The sequence below is a fragment of the Hyaena hyaena genome, unplaced genomic scaffold, assembly GCF_003009895.1.
Source record: "Hyaena hyaena isolate Hyena2069 unplaced genomic scaffold, ASM300989v1 scaffold_827, whole genome shotgun sequence".
In the NCBI taxonomy this organism is placed as follows: Eukaryota; Metazoa; Chordata; class Mammalia; order Carnivora; family Hyaenidae; genus Hyaena; species Hyaena hyaena.
In genome coordinates this window covers 563,186-580,128 of record NW_024081458.1, presented here as the reverse complement: position 1 = coordinate 580,128, position 16,943 = coordinate 563,186, and the positions used below count along the sequence as shown (strand labels likewise).

Sequence of the window (16,943 nt, the reverse complement as noted above, 5' to 3'; positions counted from 1 at the left end):
TCAAGGAGAAGAAAATGACCCTCCCCCCGAATCCTAACTTCATTTTGAATCAAAAGAACTGCTCAGTACTCAGCCCAGTATAAAGTAGGTGCTCAATAAATACATACTAGAGAATGAATAACATCTCAGAAAACTATCAGCATAGCCAGAGCTGGAGACCAAAGTATGGAAAGGAACAGAAACTCTTAAGTTTAAACTCTGTACTGCTTTCAGTCTACTGTTATTGTGAGATACAGTATATAAAAATAATTATACTACAACATGGCTTCCCAACAAGGCCATGAATGAATTGAGAGCAGACATTATATTGTTTTACCCTTGGACCCCCAGTCCTAAGTGGCGTAAGGCTTATGACTGACATTCCTTTAATGTTTGTGGAACTAAGTTCAATAGAAGCAGAGAATGTTAATTCTTCCCACTGCTCAAGTTCTAGCAATGAATAAGATTTGCAACAGAACAGGGAAATTAAGTAGGAGCATAGTCTTAGAGGCTGTTTCAAGAATAACTTATCTAATTCAAAATGTGATGTGAAGTTACTACATATATTCAAGCAAAGTTGTAAAGAAAATATTCGGAGATTACTACAGATAGGAAGCCAGTTATACGGCTACTAACAAAGTATAAAGTAGTGTAACCACTTAGAAAAGTGGTTTGATAGTTTCTCCAAAGATTCAGTGGAAAGTTACCATTTGATCCAGCAATTCCCTTGTGGGTATAAACATAAGAGAGAAATGAAAACTGTATGTTCACACAAAAGCTTGTACACGTATGTTCATAGAAGCAGGGTTCATAAAAGCCAAAAAGCAGGAAAGAATCCAAATGTCCACCAACTGATGAATGAATAAATAAAATGTGGTATATCCATACAGTGGAATATTTGGCCATATAAAAGAATTACGCTAATATAAGCCACAACACAGATGAACCTTGAAAACATTCTATTAACTGAAAGTGTCCTGTCACAAAAGGCTACACCTTATGAGATTCCATTTATATGAAATAGCCAGAAAAAGAAAATCAATAGAGACAGAAAGTAGTTTAGGTATTTCTTAGGTCTGGGGGAAATGGAAAGATCAGGAAATGATAGCTTCAGAGTACATAGTCTCTGGGTCACCTGAATGGTTCAGCTGGTTAGGTACCTGATAATTGATTTTAGTTCATGTCATGATGTCATGGTTCTTGGGATCTAACCCCTTGTCAGGCCCTGTGCTACTGGCATGGAGCCTGCTTGAGATTGTCTGTTTCTCTGTCTCTCTCTCTGTCTCTCAAAATAAACAAAGTTAAGAAAGAGTACAGCGTTTCTTTCTGAGGTGATGAAAATGTTCTCAAGTTATGATAGCGATGGTCGCACAACTCTGAATATACCAAAAAAAAAAAAAAAAAAAAGACACATACTTTCAAGGGATGAATTGTATTCGTGTGGGATTCTTTTAATAAAGTTGTTGCCAAAAAAAACCCAACACACACACACACACACACACACACACACACACACAAGGAAACAGAAACAAACCAATCAGAAAAGTCAATCATGTTTGTCTTGCTTCCTAATTCTGCTTCCTAATTCCTGGCCATCCTTAAATGCTGATATCAACACCAGAAACTACAGTATGGCAACAATTAAAATATATAGCTGTGTCCAAACGAGTCTGCAACTCTTTCTATTTTCATATTAATTCAGTATTTCTCGTTTGTAGCTTGAGACATTTCCTGAAAATACTCTGTAGCATTTGTATTTCTGAATGTTTTGTGCATTCTTCTTTATGATTTTAGTCTTTAATCTCTCACAAATATTCCCAACTACTTGTTTAACTTTTTTAAAGCCTACTGGGTTCTCTCTCTCGTTATGCTCTGTTTCCCTCTCCTCCACTCTTCTGTATGCTTCTGAAGCACATTTGTTTTATTGTGTCTCTCGACCATGAAATTCCCTTACCAGACTTTTTTCTATGTCAGAACTCAAAGTGAGATTGGGAATTTGCCTCAACATCATCTATTCTGACTTTGAAAGGGCATCTCTTGTCACTCAAGATACGAGGGCCCTGTACAATATAGTCCAAATCATTCATTATATGTTTACCAAGTACGCGAAGTTTACCTGTTATTTCCTCCTGTACATTCTCAAAGCCAGACCCTGTGCATGGTCCAAAGATGTTCTTTCAATAGTCAGTAATCAAAACAGCACTGACTGAGCACTGACATGAGCCTTGAGATATGAAACAGTCACAAAACCTCAGCACTATCATTTGAAATCTCTTCTTCCCTAGTTATAATTATGTACCTCTCTATACCATTGGTCAATTACTTGCTAGCTTAGTTAACTATCTGTAGATAGACAACTGCATATCACAATACCCATTTCTGATCCCTTCCGTGGTCCTGAGTTAATGCATTTAGTTCTCTATTATATTTCAGGATAGAAAGATGGAATCACCTGGGCACAGACATATGAAGATCTCTTTCATATTCAAAAAAGCTAGAAAACCTCGTTATTTTGGGTAGATGATTTAAGACACCTCATACAACAGCTAAAAACTAGCATGTTCACTTTTAAAAGGATATGAGTATTTGCTCTGCTACTATATGTTGTTTTGACTAACAGATGCCATTATAATGTGGTTTTTTTTTTTAATAAACAAGACCTCTATATACCTTTGTATTGATTTCTTAATTACCCAAGCAAGCTTTTATTGAAGTACAGTTGACATGTTATATTACTTTCAGGTGTATATGGTAATGACTGATATTTGTATAGAATGCAAGAAGATCCCCACAGCATGTCTAGTTAACATCTACCAAGCAAGCTTTTGAATATAAGGTACGTAAACAAAACACCATCACTCAACTAGGTACTATGCCAGATTAAACAGAGTAATAGTTTAGACCAGAAGTTATCAAAAGCCTATCTAATCATCAGAACATTTCAGAGAGCTTTCTTTAAAACTGATATTCAAAGTAGATCAGTCAAGTACTTACTGAGTATCCAATGCTATGTGCCAAGAACCGTTCTCTGCTCAATGACTAAGTGACACCATTTTTATTCCTGAAGATCTATTAAATGGACATGGAGATAAGAAATTTTCATTTTTAAAAACTCTCCAAGGATTTACCAAGTATCCAAATAACATTCAATTCCAATACTCTTTCAGTTCATTTATTTATTTTTGAGAGAGAGAGAGAGAGAGAGAGAGAGCCAGCAGAGGAGGGGCAGAGAGAGGGGGGACAGAGGATCTGAAGCAAGCTCTGTGCTGACAGCAGAGAGCCTGTCTTGGGGTTGGAACTCATGATCCGTAAGATCACAATGTGAGCTTAAGTCAGACACTTAACCGACTGAGCCACCCAGGTGCCCCTCAATTCCAATACTCTTAAATGAAGAAGCAAAGATTCCAAATGACAATTGAGTAAAACACGGTCTCAACACTGGACAGTATTACAACAGGGAAAAGTCTACAGAGTCACCTCATTTCCAAATAGATGTAACAAACAACAATTAACACTTAAAGAATACACTTTGATGAAGTGAGATTCCTGGGAATGCCAGCAAGATTCAAGAGTAAGAAATCTATTAATTAAAAATTTTTAATATTTATGAGACAAATCATGCAAGTATCTTCTATCTGAAAAGGTATTTAAGGGGGCGCCTGGGTGGCTTAGTCGGTTAAGCCTCCGGACTTTCGCTTAGGTCATGATCTCGCGGTTCGTGCGTGGGTTTGGGCCCCGCGTCGGGCTGTGTGCTGACTGCCAGCTCAGCGCCTGGAGCCTGTTTCAGTCCGTGACTCCCTCTCTCTCTGACCCTCCCCTGCTCACGCTGTCTCTCTCTCTCTCTCCTAGAAATAAATAAAACATTAAAAAATTTTTTTGAAAAGGTATTTAAGATGCTGAAGACGTATGTAACAGAATGCAACCTCCATTTTTAAATTTAAAAAATCAACACTTTTACATTAATTTATTTTCATTTATCCTAACAAAGAACCATCAATCCCAGCAAAAAAAAGCCAACATCATGCCTCCTTGAAATGAATGTAATCCCGCTGAAATCTGGGTAAGATGAAGAGGATGTCTATAATTATCTCAATGACTAACATTGCTCTGGAGACAATGCAGTTTTATGTTGAAGAAAAAGTTGAAGCAACTGATACCCTATTCCATTTAGAATAGCAATAAAAATGGTAAAATATCCTGGATTAACTAGACAGGAAATGCACAAAATCTATACCAACTAAATGTACTACTGAGGAAAAAAAATAGCAAATCTATGGGATGGTATGCCATGGTCTTCAGTGGGAAGATTCAACATCATGAAAATGTCAGTTCTCAGGACTTTTAGAAAATTTTAAGACAATCATAATAAATTGGTACAAAAAAATTTTTTTTAATTTTTTTTAATGTTTTATTTATTTCCAGGAGAGAGAGAGAGAGAGAGAGAGACAGAGTGAGCAGGGGAGGGTCAGAGAGAGAGGGAGATACAGACTCTGAAACAGGCTCCAGGCTCTGAGCTGGCAGTCAGCACAGAGCCCTACGCGGGGCTCGAACCCACAAACTGCGAGATCATGACCTAAGCGAAAGTCAGACGCTTAACCGACTAAGCCACCCAGGCGCCCCAATTGGTACAAAAATTTTTAACAATAATTCCAAAATTGAAATGGTAGAACAGTCATAGTTAGCAACACTCTATTAAGAAATCAGTGGGACCTATCCCTTAATCAATATGAAGCATTTTATGAAACCCTATCAAAACACTGTTACTTATAAATGAATTGAACAAAATGGTACATATAGAAACAAAATATACTACAGAAAGCTTTTTTTTTTTTCCAATAAAATAGCATTCAAAATTAGGAGCAGGGAAGATATAATATGTAAAATAATTATTGTTAGAAGTTGGTAGCCTTCTAGCAAAAAAAAAAATACATTTAGATCTATACCATACATTTTATATCAAAATAAGTTACAAAGGTTAATTATAAAACTTAAACCATCAAGGTATTAGAGGATACTCTTGCAAAAATTTTTTTCTTTAAATGTTTGGAGAAGATAAGGGCAGATACTAGGGTGAGACAAGGCAGGCCCCTAGGACACAAAAATAAAGTGCTTGCCTCACCCTATTCCTCCTTTGGGCTTGAGCATGTTTCAAGGCAGAAAATAAAAAGTCTAAAGAAAGGACTACTATTTTTGATTACATCAATTTCTTCAGAACTAGGATTATAAGCCAAAGAAAAAGACCAAAGACAAAACAAACAAAACTACAGCACATATCAGAATTGTGAATTTCTCTCATACACAAAGTACTCAGGGTCAACAAGTCAATAGAAAAAAAAAAAAGTCCAAAAGATACACAAGGAAAAATAAGTAATCTAAACATAAGATAGACTCTTTTTTTACAGCTTTATTGAGACCTAATTGACATATAGCATTATGCAAGCTTAAGGTGTATGATTTGACATATGTACAAATTGTGATTTGATGACCACAATGAGATGAATACATCCATCACCTAACATAGCTACTTTATGTGTGTGTGTGTGTGTGTGTGTGTGTGTGTGTGTGTGTGTGTGTGGTGAGAACTTTTAAGGTCTATTCCCATGGCAACTTTAAAGTCTATAATACATATTGTTAACTTTTGTAACCATGCTGTACATTAGATCCCTAGAACATAGTCATTTTGTAACTCAAGTGTGTACCCTTTGCTACCTTCACCCTTCACCCATTCTCCCCACCTCCTGGAAACCAGTCTATGAGTTCATTTTTTATGAGTTATTTAGATGTCACATCTAAGTGAGAGCATATAGTATTTGTCTCTGACTTATTTCACTTAGAATACATTCAAGCTTCACCCATGTGTGCCACACGTGCATCAATAGAAAGAGGTTGTTTCCACATCTTGGCTATTGTAAATATCCTGCACTGAACATGGGAGGTAGTTATTTCTATGAGATCCGGATTTCATTTCCTTCAAATATATACCTTCAAGTACAATGGCTAGATTACAGAGCGAATTTTTTATGAGAAAGTGAAACTACATTAATTTATGTCTCGTTAAACATATGCAATTCCTCTTCATAATTTATATATTTACATAAATACATAAACACACCCATATCATTATATATACAAATCCGTATACACATTCAGTCATGTGACCTGATAATCTCTGGAAGGAAACGTAAGAAATGTGAACATTGCTTACCCCTGGAAGGCAGGAATGGGAAGAAACATTTTTATCTTTTTAACTTTTGAATTTCAAACTATCCACCTTTATAACCTATTTTTTAATATAAGAATTTTAAAAGATAATTCACCAAAGGATGCAGATAAGCAACTAGATTTGGCAAGCTCTAGTTTTAGACTCTCAGAAGTTCAGTCACCAAAATCTTTTACCCTTTTTCACAATCTGCATGGCTAATTCAGGAGATTTAAATGAGTGACCACCTATTTTTATTTAGTTTATAAGCTGAGAATGAGAATTTTTGAATTAATTTTTTTTTAAATCACAACAGCACAAGGAATAGAGTCAATGATACTGTAATAGCAATGTAATGGGATAGATACAGCTATGCTGGTGGTACAAGTAACAAATGTGTACACTTGTCACACCACTAAGTTGTACTGAAACTAGTATACCATTGTATTTGAGCTACACTCATAAGTTTTAAAAATGTAAGATTTTTTAAAAAGAATACTTTGTGATACCTGGAAGTGACATGTGTGACATTGTGTTACATGTGTAACAAATTGTTTTACTCTAACAAAGTAACACTCATGTTGTTACATATTTTTCATGGCTGCTTATGGGCAATGATAGCAGTGGTGAGTGGCTGCAAAGCCCCAACTACTTACTATCTGCTTCTCCACTTACAATGTTTCTAAGCAATTCTTTAGACTTACCTACTTCACTCTCCACAAGCAATAGAAACACTTCTTCCTTTCTCTGAAATGGAATAGAGTCTAGGTTTAAATGTCTGAACAACCCATTCATAGTTGAACTGTTAGGACTGAGTATTATGTGGTCTTGATAAATTTTTTCTTGGACTCCAATTGCCCAGAAATCTGATGCTGAAATTAGTTTTCCAAGAGTTACATCAACGCCTTTTCTTTATACACTGCTGTCCTTGTTCCCAGCTGTTGGGAAGGTGCTGGGAAGAAATGGTAGCTCAAGTTCAGGAATCAGAAGGCCCCATGCTATTAAACTGTTCTATGTCTCAAGCCACCTGTATCTACCAAAGCTTAACTTGAAAAAGAATTATCTAATAGAAAGATTACTGCTTCATGTTTGGGAGGTCTAAGTTCTCTATTTGCTTAAAATTTCAATATATATTTATATATTCTTAGGCTTGGTTTTCTTAAAAAAATAGCAGGAGTAATATGTCATTAATCAGATTTTCAGGGTTTTCACCAATAGGTTTGTAATTACTGGCAAATGCTAGCTTTCTATCTACATCATAAATCTGAAAAGCTAAGTTGTAGGATTCATTCTTTACTCAAGTTTTACTCCAAGTTTCAGGATTAATGATCAATAATTCAAAGTTTGTTATTTAATACTTTTGAGACTAAATTAAAAAAATAGGGTTACTAAATGACAAGTAATTTATGATTACTTCTGTTATTTTTTTAAAAGATTTATGTTATGGGGCGCCTGGGTGGCTCAGTTGGTTAAGCGTCCAACTTTGGCTCAGGTCATGATCTCACCATTCGTGGGTTTGAGCCCCATGTCGGGCTCTGTGGTGACAGCTCAGAGCCTGAAGCCTGCTTCAGATTCTGTGTCTGCCTCTCTCTGACCATCCCCCCGTCCCCCCAGCTCTCACTGTCTCTATCTCTCTCAAAAATAAAATAAAATAAATTAAAAAAAAGATTTATGTTATATTATATATATAATATATATAAAATAAATATATATAAATATATATAAAATATAATATATATATTATATTATATTTATATATAATTATATATATTATATACAATTATATATATACCCAGAATACCCTCAAAATTAAAGACACCATTTTGGGGGCACCTGAGTGGCCCAGTCGGTTAAGCCTCCACCTTTTCACTTTGGTTCAGGTCATCATCTCATGGTTTGTGAGTTCAAGCCCCACATTGGGCTCTGTGCTGACAGCATGGGACCTGCTTGGGATTCTCTCCCCCAACCCCTTCTATCTCTCTCAAAATACACACACATTTTTTTAATAAAAACTTCCTATGTATCCTAATCATTTTTAAATCATTTGCTATCATTAAAATTCTAATCTTTCTCTTACTTAAAGAGAAAGATAGTCCATTAGCTACCATAAAAATTCATCGAAGGTGCCTGGGTGTCTCAGTGGGTTAAGCATCCTATTCTTACCCTCCCTAGCATTTCTCTCTCTCTCTCTCTCTCTCTCTCTCTCTGTGCCTTCCCTCTCAAAATAAACTTAAAAAAAAACTTTTCAGAAGGGTAAAATCAAATGGATGCTGAATACTGTATAGAGAAGTAACTCTGAGATTGTTTCTATACTGTGAGTTGTTACAAGAATGATAAAATGTGAAAATCATCAGATATAAATAGCCTTTTCATGAAAGTTTTTTAAAAAACTTAAATATTTAAAACTTGGACTCTTTTGAAATCTTATACCAGATGTCAGTGAAATGATTATTTTGTTCATATCCTTTCATCTCTGGAGACAGATTTGATTTTTATTTTTCTAGCTGTGCTACAGTGGACTTAATAATGATTGGGGCACCTGGGTGTCTCAGTCAGTCAAGAGGCCAACCTCAGCTCAGGTCATGACCTCACAGTTCATGAATTCAAGCACCACATCAGGCTTTGTACTGACAGTGCAGAGCCTGACTCGGATTCTAGCTTTCTCTATAAATAAATAAATAAATAAATAAATAAATAAATAAATAAGTTAATTAAAATGGAAGGAAGGAAGGAAGGACGGAAGGAAGGACGGAAGGAAGGACGGAAGGAAGGACGGACGGACCTGGTGAGCTTGTTAAACTTTAGATCCCTGGATCCTATGTCCAGAGATCCTTACTGAGTGAGCCTGGAATGGAGCCCGAGAATTTACATTTCCAATAAGCTGTGTGGTGTTAACTCCCAGTTCTGAGGCTATGTTTTGACTACCATTACTACAGACTACATTGTTATGATTTGCCAATCAAAGTTTTACTTTATGTCTTGCATAAAGTACAAAAATTATAAATCAACTTCATGGTACATTTTGACTGAAATTGTTTGACTTAATTCCATACTCTCAGTTTAGTAACAAGCCACTGATGATTATTCACCACTTGGAGGACTGTCAAAAGAGCCCAGATAATTTTATCTCCTTAGGTCTTAGGGGTTTTCCAACATGGGATAGAAAAAATGACCTCTGTAAGAATTGTTAAGAAGGCCCTCAGCAAACCCGCACCAACACCGAAAAATGACAAATGTTAAAATACCACCATTTTGCTAAGCTGCTTAAAGACTACAATGATTGTTAGCAAGCTATTAAATGTACTGATATTACATGTCCTTAGAATTTTATATTCTAAGTTTAAATGCAAACACACGCAAAATACTAGTTTTATTTTTCTATTTTATTCAAAGTATCCTTATCCTTAAAACTAACTGGTATTTTTTTCTCTCCACAGCACTAAAAAATGTGTTTGACCAAAATAAATACAAAAAATGGCTCAGAGTAACAACAACATACTGAATCTCATGATACATGACCTCTACAATGTTTGCTTAATGTCACAATTCAGTGGAAATTTTGAAAATGTTTTCATATCATTAATACTACCCCCCAAAAGATATAAAGTACTGTTTAATACAGAATGTCATGTACAATTGTAAATGGTCAAAATATACAATTTACTAAAAATATTATTCACATAATATTTTTTCAAAATGAATTGTTGAAAACAATCCAGCTCAATAACATGCTTTCCTTCTCCCACTAGCGTGAGACTACTGATAAGAACTTATGTGCCCAGAATCATGTTTGTAGGTTTATATGTAATATCTCATTCCACCAGTTTTACAAACTCAGTAGCACTGTGCTTTTTTTTTTCATTTCTAAATGCTAGTTCAAGTACTCTTCTACTTCAAGAGAAGACATTACCAACTCAATCAATAACAGCTATCATAAATTCTACAATTCACTATAATATGTAAACATCAAATATTTGTTAAATTAATGGATGCTATTAAATCAATATTCCAATGTATTTTCAGTCTAGTTCCCAAACTGTACCGAGTCAGGACGTACTCCAGCGAGTTTGCAGGTTAACTCAGCCTGAATTCACATGTGTCAAAACTGATTTTGCTTATATACTGGTCTAACATTTGTTTACAATACGGGGCAAGAATGATTTTAGGAACATTTTAAATACCCTGTCAGTGGCTTATTTTTTCTTGGCCCATTCTTCTTTAACAGTCAGACCTGACATAACTTGAAGACAGTCTATTAGATATATACATGTGAACCTCAGGATGACAGTTCATAATTCTTCACAAATTATCTTCAACAGGGGCACAAGCTAGTGCTGGACACTTAGAAGGGTCAGTTCTGCCCCACTCACAGTGCTTTTCACAAAGGATGATCAACGGAGCTGCTGGCAGTGGTAGTGTTTAAAATCAAACATGCAGCTCCTGTCAAAATGGGAATTTCTGAGGCACTCCAGAAGATTTTTTCTTAAACAGAGAAATCCAATACTTTTTATGACCTTTGAATTTGGAACCACCAAAGAGACTAGAGCATGGGTTACAATCAAATTCTAAGAGAGCCAGTCCATTCTTAGGGTACCAAAGATGACATGTGATTTCCTCAAACTGATAGTAATTAAGTCTTTTTATCTTCTTTTTAAAATTTTTTAATGTTTATTTTTGAGAGTGAAGGAGAGAGCGTGAGTGGCGAAAGAGCAGAGAGGGAGAGGGAAGCAGGCTCCAGGCTCTGAGCTACCAGCAAAGAGCCTGATGTAGGGCTCAAACCCACTAACTGTGAGATCATGACTTAAGCCGAAGTCAGATGCTTAACCAACTGAGTCAAACAGATGCCCCCTTTTTATCTCCTGAAAATGCCTGTAAGCAAGGAGATACATTCTGTCTTGGGACTTTAATTTTTAGAACACTATCAACTAAATATCATAAGATAATGATGCCGTCAGATCCAGCAATATTGATACAAAATGATCTGTTAAGACAGACACTCCCTCAAAACCCCTCTGACGAAACTGTTTAACATAAATAAAGTTGATTACCAGCTCTGAGTGGTCTAATTCCTAAATTTACATATATGCCATTAGCATAACCTTCTCTAATGTTGTGGATAAATTCCCATGTTTTTTATAGCTATTAATGTAAATGGGCCAATTTCAGATAAAGGGTTAAGAGATTATGATATTTGACACTTTCTTTTACTGATAGAATATTATCTCTTTGTTTTTATTTCAGGGAGAGAAAACATGAAGAAAGCATTAAAACTTAATTCAGAGTTATAAAAGATTACTTCTAAGAGGTCAAAAGTCATAAAGAACACCTGTTGGCTTTTTAAAAAATGTTTATTTGTGTGTGTGTGAGAGAGAGAGCACGCAAGTGAGTGTGAGAGCGAGCACAAGTGGGGAAGGGGCAGAGAGAGGGAAAGATAGGATCCTTAATAGGCTCCACACTGACAGCAGAAAGCCTGATGTGGGGCTCGAACTCAAGAACTGCGAGATCATGAGCTGAGATGACGTCAAATGCTCAGCCAATTGGGCTACACAGGTGACCTGAAAACCTTCGGTTAATTGACTAATATTAAACGTGCAAAGGCATGGATTTTGTAACACTCCCATTTAGATTTTTAAGGTGTTTGCAAAGTCCATACAGTTTTGTATTCTTGTCTTTTATTCGTTTAAATAATTATTTATCTTTAAGATGGATTATACTGGCATTACAAGGTCTATTTTCTGAGAATACTTAATGGCGTGAAATAGAAAATGCTGTTAGTATGTTAATTAATAAATACAAGATACAAAACTAAAAAAATAGATTTTAAGGTGTTTGCAATATTCTTATGAAGTGTTTGAATAATAAAGGTCAAGATCTGAGCATGACAATGCAGTAGTTTGATTTCTGCCAGCATTGGTAATAAAGAAAGTATGTCATGAGCTGAGGGCTATAGCGGAAACAAACCCAAAAAGGAGATGTCAACACTGGTTCCTTCTTTCTGGCCTCTCATTCACTCCACCAAGTAATCTCATCTTAACTGAGCCCCTCCACTGTATGTAGCAAACCTGCTACTATGTATCCTAAAAAAGATCCACACGTTTCCAAAGCAAATGAAGGGTTCTCTTTCTGCTTATTATTTGAACCTTTAGCAGCATATTGCAGAGTTAACCATTACCTCTTTTCCTCTTAAATAGACATTTAGAAACTAATTACAACAGATTAAAATATATTTTAAAAATTTAACTACATATTTATCTTAATTATTAGGTGGATATTTCCTACTTTTAATAATTTTAGGGAAAATGTACCTGCCTTTGGAGTGTTAGAAATTGTCTCCAATTACCTAGCAGGAGAGAATTATATTCATTCTGAAATTAATGAACATTCAACCACCAACTCAGTTCTTCACAGGAAATTTCTGGACAGTCACTACCGTATCTTTTATTCCTTTAAATAGCACCCCCCTGGGACACCTGGGAGGTTCAGTTGGTTAAGCCTCCAACTTTCACTCAGGTCATTACTGTGGTTCATGGGTTTGAGCTGCGTGTTCCGGCTCTGGGCTGATAGCTTGGAGCCTGGAACCTGCTTCAAATTCTGTGTCTTCCTCTCTTATGTCCTTCCCCTCCTCTCTCTCTCTCTCTCTCTCTCTCTCTCTCTCTCTCTCTCAATCGCTCAGTCTCTCTCTCAATCGCTCGGTCTCTCTAAAATAAGTAAACATTAATTATGTTTTTTCATAATTATGAAATTTTTCAAAAAAATATACAAATAATAAGTAACACCTCCCAAAATTCTAAATTTTTTAAGGGAAAAACAATCCCAGCATCAGCTGGAAATAATTCTAATTACTAATGGAAATCTCATTATCAGCTGGGAGTAATTCTCAGAAGAGAGAATGTTTCCCATGGGCAGAAATTTTCCTAACCTATAGGGTTTAACTGTATTTAAATAACGTGAATTTGATATGAAAGTATACACATTTATATAATATAATATAGGTATCTGACTAGTTTTAATATTTCCTAAGTTTTTTTCAGGTTTTATTTGATCCCTGTTATATTCATTTTAAGAAGATTTTTATCAACTAATTCGGATATAAATGCATTATAAGACCATGAGTACTAGATATTCGGGCACAAGTTTGCAAAACATTATTAAATATCCTACTCTTATTGTTTTTTAAATCTTAGATCAAACTCTGGAGTTTTTAAAAATAAATGTTAAGATATCAGAGTGAAATGACATTTTCAGATTTAAAATTTAACATGAAAGCTCAAGTAATATAGCTGATTCCATTATTGTATAAGAGTGTAGAGGCAAGAAATGTGAATCATTTTCTGCAGCAAACAAAGAGATCAGTTGACAATGAAGTTGCTATTTTAAGAATTAAAAAATAAAACACAATAGTCATTTACTTTTCTTCAATTAGTGCAAAAATGTTAAGTGATAAATTTTTCTTCATCAAAAAAATAAATGTTCTTTTGTAGTTTGATATACATAATTATAAATCTAAGTATAAATACATTAATATACATATACATATAATTATTTGAAAATTAGTTTTATTAGTATGCCATAACAAATTTAGTTTGCTTCTCTACCCTACTTCAACAATTCAATTCTATATCCTAGTTGATATTTCTATCTCATTTCTTAACCTTTGCAAAATTCGTGGTTTAGTCTCTCTTGCTTCTAATGTTATCCCTAGCTTTGAAATGAAGTACTAGGCTGAGAATGCATATATTTATGTATAACTTTATTTCCATTACTTTTAGCCTTCTCCCTTCAAGATACCTTTGTTCCTTCTTTAACACACTATTAATTATTTCTAACACTGACTACCTGAAATAGTGTGCAAAATTCTGTATGTACAGGCATGTTTATAAATGAGCTGAGCTCTTCCTTGCATTTCAAAGAAATAAAACAGTAAAAACATCACACATTCCAAAAGATATTAGAATAGAGTTGTAAAGGATAGCTCTTTAAATTTAAATTAGAAACAAACAACTTTATAGTAGAAGTAAGTCTATGCAATATTCGGGACATACTTCTCCTAAACATTAGTAGGCCTGGAACCTACTTCAGATTCTGTCTCCCTCTCTTTGTCCATCTCCCACTCATCCTCTGTCTCTCTGTCTCAAAAGTAAACAAACATTAAAAAAAATACTGGGTGCTTCTTCTCCTCTGTTTTCCCTTATTTTTTTTTGCCTAAAATGGTGACCTTTCTTTTCTATTTCAAATCAATTTCATAATCTGAATTCAAAAAAACCACCTCGGGGCGCCTGGGTGGCTCAGTCGGTTAAGCGTCCGACTTCGGCTCAGGCCATGATCTCGGGGATTTGTGAGTTCGAGCCCCGCGTTGGGCCCTGTGCTGACAGCTAGCTCAGAGCCTAGAGCCTGTTTCAGATTCTGTGTTTCCCTCTCTCTCTGATCCACCCCCCTGCTCACACTCGCACTCACTCGCTCGCTCTCTCTCTCAGAAATAAATTTTTTTTAAAAACCCACCTTATTTTATAATATTTAAGATTTCCCAGTTATTCAAATATTTCATTTCTATTTTTATCAGTTACTGGGTTTGGTATTGTGGCCCAAAAGATGGACTAGGTGAAAATAAGGCAGTTTTGTTCTCCTGGAGAGTTCGTAGTTCTAGACTCAATGCTAGACAGTGTGAGCATAGAGGAGATGGCCCCACCCTGTGAGTAGAGCTGTCTGTCTTCACACAAGATGCAGCACTCGTGAGCCTAGAATGATAACAAGACTGTGTTCCACCATTATGGAAATCAGTCCGCTATGCTTCAGATTTTATAGCACTAGTCCTTAGAACAGATTACACTTGAAAGGATATAGACTACACAACCCATGCATTCATAAAAATCCTAATATAGACAGATAAGCCCTTTCTGCTGTTTTAAAAGTTTGTTTCTTATGCAAGGTCTTTTTCTTCTCTCTCTGAATGGAAAGACTTTGAAAGCAGAAAGTCTAAGTCTCTCTCTGTCTTCCCCTGCCCTCCACCAGGTGCGCGCGTGCACGTGCGCGCGTGCACACACACACACTAATCCACTCACAAAATGAATTGTCTCGGTGTTGGACCAGCAAGCACAATGGGATGCTATTAAATGTGTAACTCCCCTGGTGTCTGTAGTGATTAACTTTACAAACACCAATTTATGAACATCCTTTGGTAAAAGATCAAACAAACATACTGCCCACAGCTTTGAGATCACCCAAGAAGATTTTTGTTGAGGACTGGCTACTGTAAAGTTTATGACTTTACCATAGCATTCCAGGATAGGATATGGGTACATGTCAAAATGTATCTCCCAAAACTCACAGATTGAAGTCCTAAATGCTCAGTTTGACAGACTCTGACTTTATTTGGAAACAGTTGCTAAAGGAGACCTGAGTGGCTCAGTCAGTTGAGCATCTGACTTCAGCTCTGGTGATGATCTCACAGTTAGTGAGTTCCAGCCCCACAAAGAGCTCTGTGCTGTCAGCATAGAGCCAGCTTCAGATCCTCTATCCTCCTCTCCCTACCCCTCCCCAATTGCGCTGTCTCAAAAATAAACATAAAAAAAAATAGTCGCTGAATAATTCATTAAGATGAGGCCATGATGGAGTAGCGTGGGCCCCTAAATCAGTATCGCTGATGTTTTTACAGAAAGGGGACACCTGGACACAAACATGCACACAGAGAGAACATCACGTGAAGATGACGGCTGAGTTTCGGCCATACAACAGAAGCCAAGAGACCAAATATTGCCAGAGAACCATCAGATGGTAGGAGGGAAGTGTGGAACAGATTCTCCTCCACAGCCTTCACAAGCAGCCAGTCTTCCCAACACTTTCATCTCTGACTTCTAGCCTCTGAAGCTAGAGACAATACATTTCTGTTGTCCAAGCCACCCTGTGTGTGGTACTTTGTTACAATGGCACTGGCAAACCGATTCAGGTTCTATCCCTTTCCTACATTGTGGAATCTCCAAGATTGCTAAGAAAACATTACAACTTCTCATCACACACTTACAAAGAAGCCTTGCTGGAACAGAAGAGCCATTTGTTTACAGTAAGTTTATTAGGTTCCAATTCTACCCTCCAAACACATTTCTGCCCAGTGAAATGTTATTTCAGTACTCAAGAGGGTTTATAAAATTGATGAAGTAGTGAGATAAAATACCCAAGACCAATGCTGTGGTTTTAATTCAAAGGCAAAAGTCACACCCCGAGAAAGAGCCATTACTTTGGCACTTTCAGTTATGATGAAAGCAAACATCAAAAGAACCTCTCCTATCTCCAGGGCTGTGCTGAAGTCCGATCCTGGATCATTTCCTTAATTCCTCACAAATACTGTTATCCTCATTTTACTTCTGGGTTAGCCAGGGCCTGAAGATGTTTGATAAGTTGGTTTAAAAAAAAAAAAAGTCACACAGCTAATTAGTGGAGCCAGTATTAGTAGTCACCAGCACATTTGGATCCAGAGTCAACACCCTGAACCACTGTCCTACTCTGCTTTGGGTTTGTAGGTTGTGAAAAACACACTATTTAATCAAAACTAACATCGCGCGACAACTGGAAGTATTCTGAGTATGTCTTTTACAAAAAGAAGGGCCATTCATACAGCTCTCGATTAACAATGTATAGAAAAATTGTAGGCAGTCGTGCCCTGCCCAGCATTGAGATTCCACCCCGAAAAACTGCAAGGAAAAGTTTCTATCAGCTTTGGTGACTCAGTGACGCTCAATCTGAGCATCATAGAGGCCAAGAGAGAAGGAAC

General features: G+C 36.2%; 1 long non-coding RNA gene across 2 annotated transcripts in view; it reads right to left on the bottom strand.

The window, feature by feature from the left end:
* Positions 1-15,562, bottom strand: part of LOC120221998 — a 92,269-nt gene extending 76,707 nt beyond the window's left edge. For both annotated transcript variants that reach the window (XR_005525938.1, XR_005525937.1), the window contains exons 1-2: positions 15,504-15,562; positions 2,974-3,048 (exon numbers count right to left, since the gene is read on the bottom strand). This is a non-coding gene — a long non-coding RNA (uncharacterized LOC120221998). The remainder of the gene's footprint in view (positions 1-2,973; positions 3,049-15,503) is intronic.
* Positions 15,563-16,943: the final 1,381 nt, after the last annotated feature.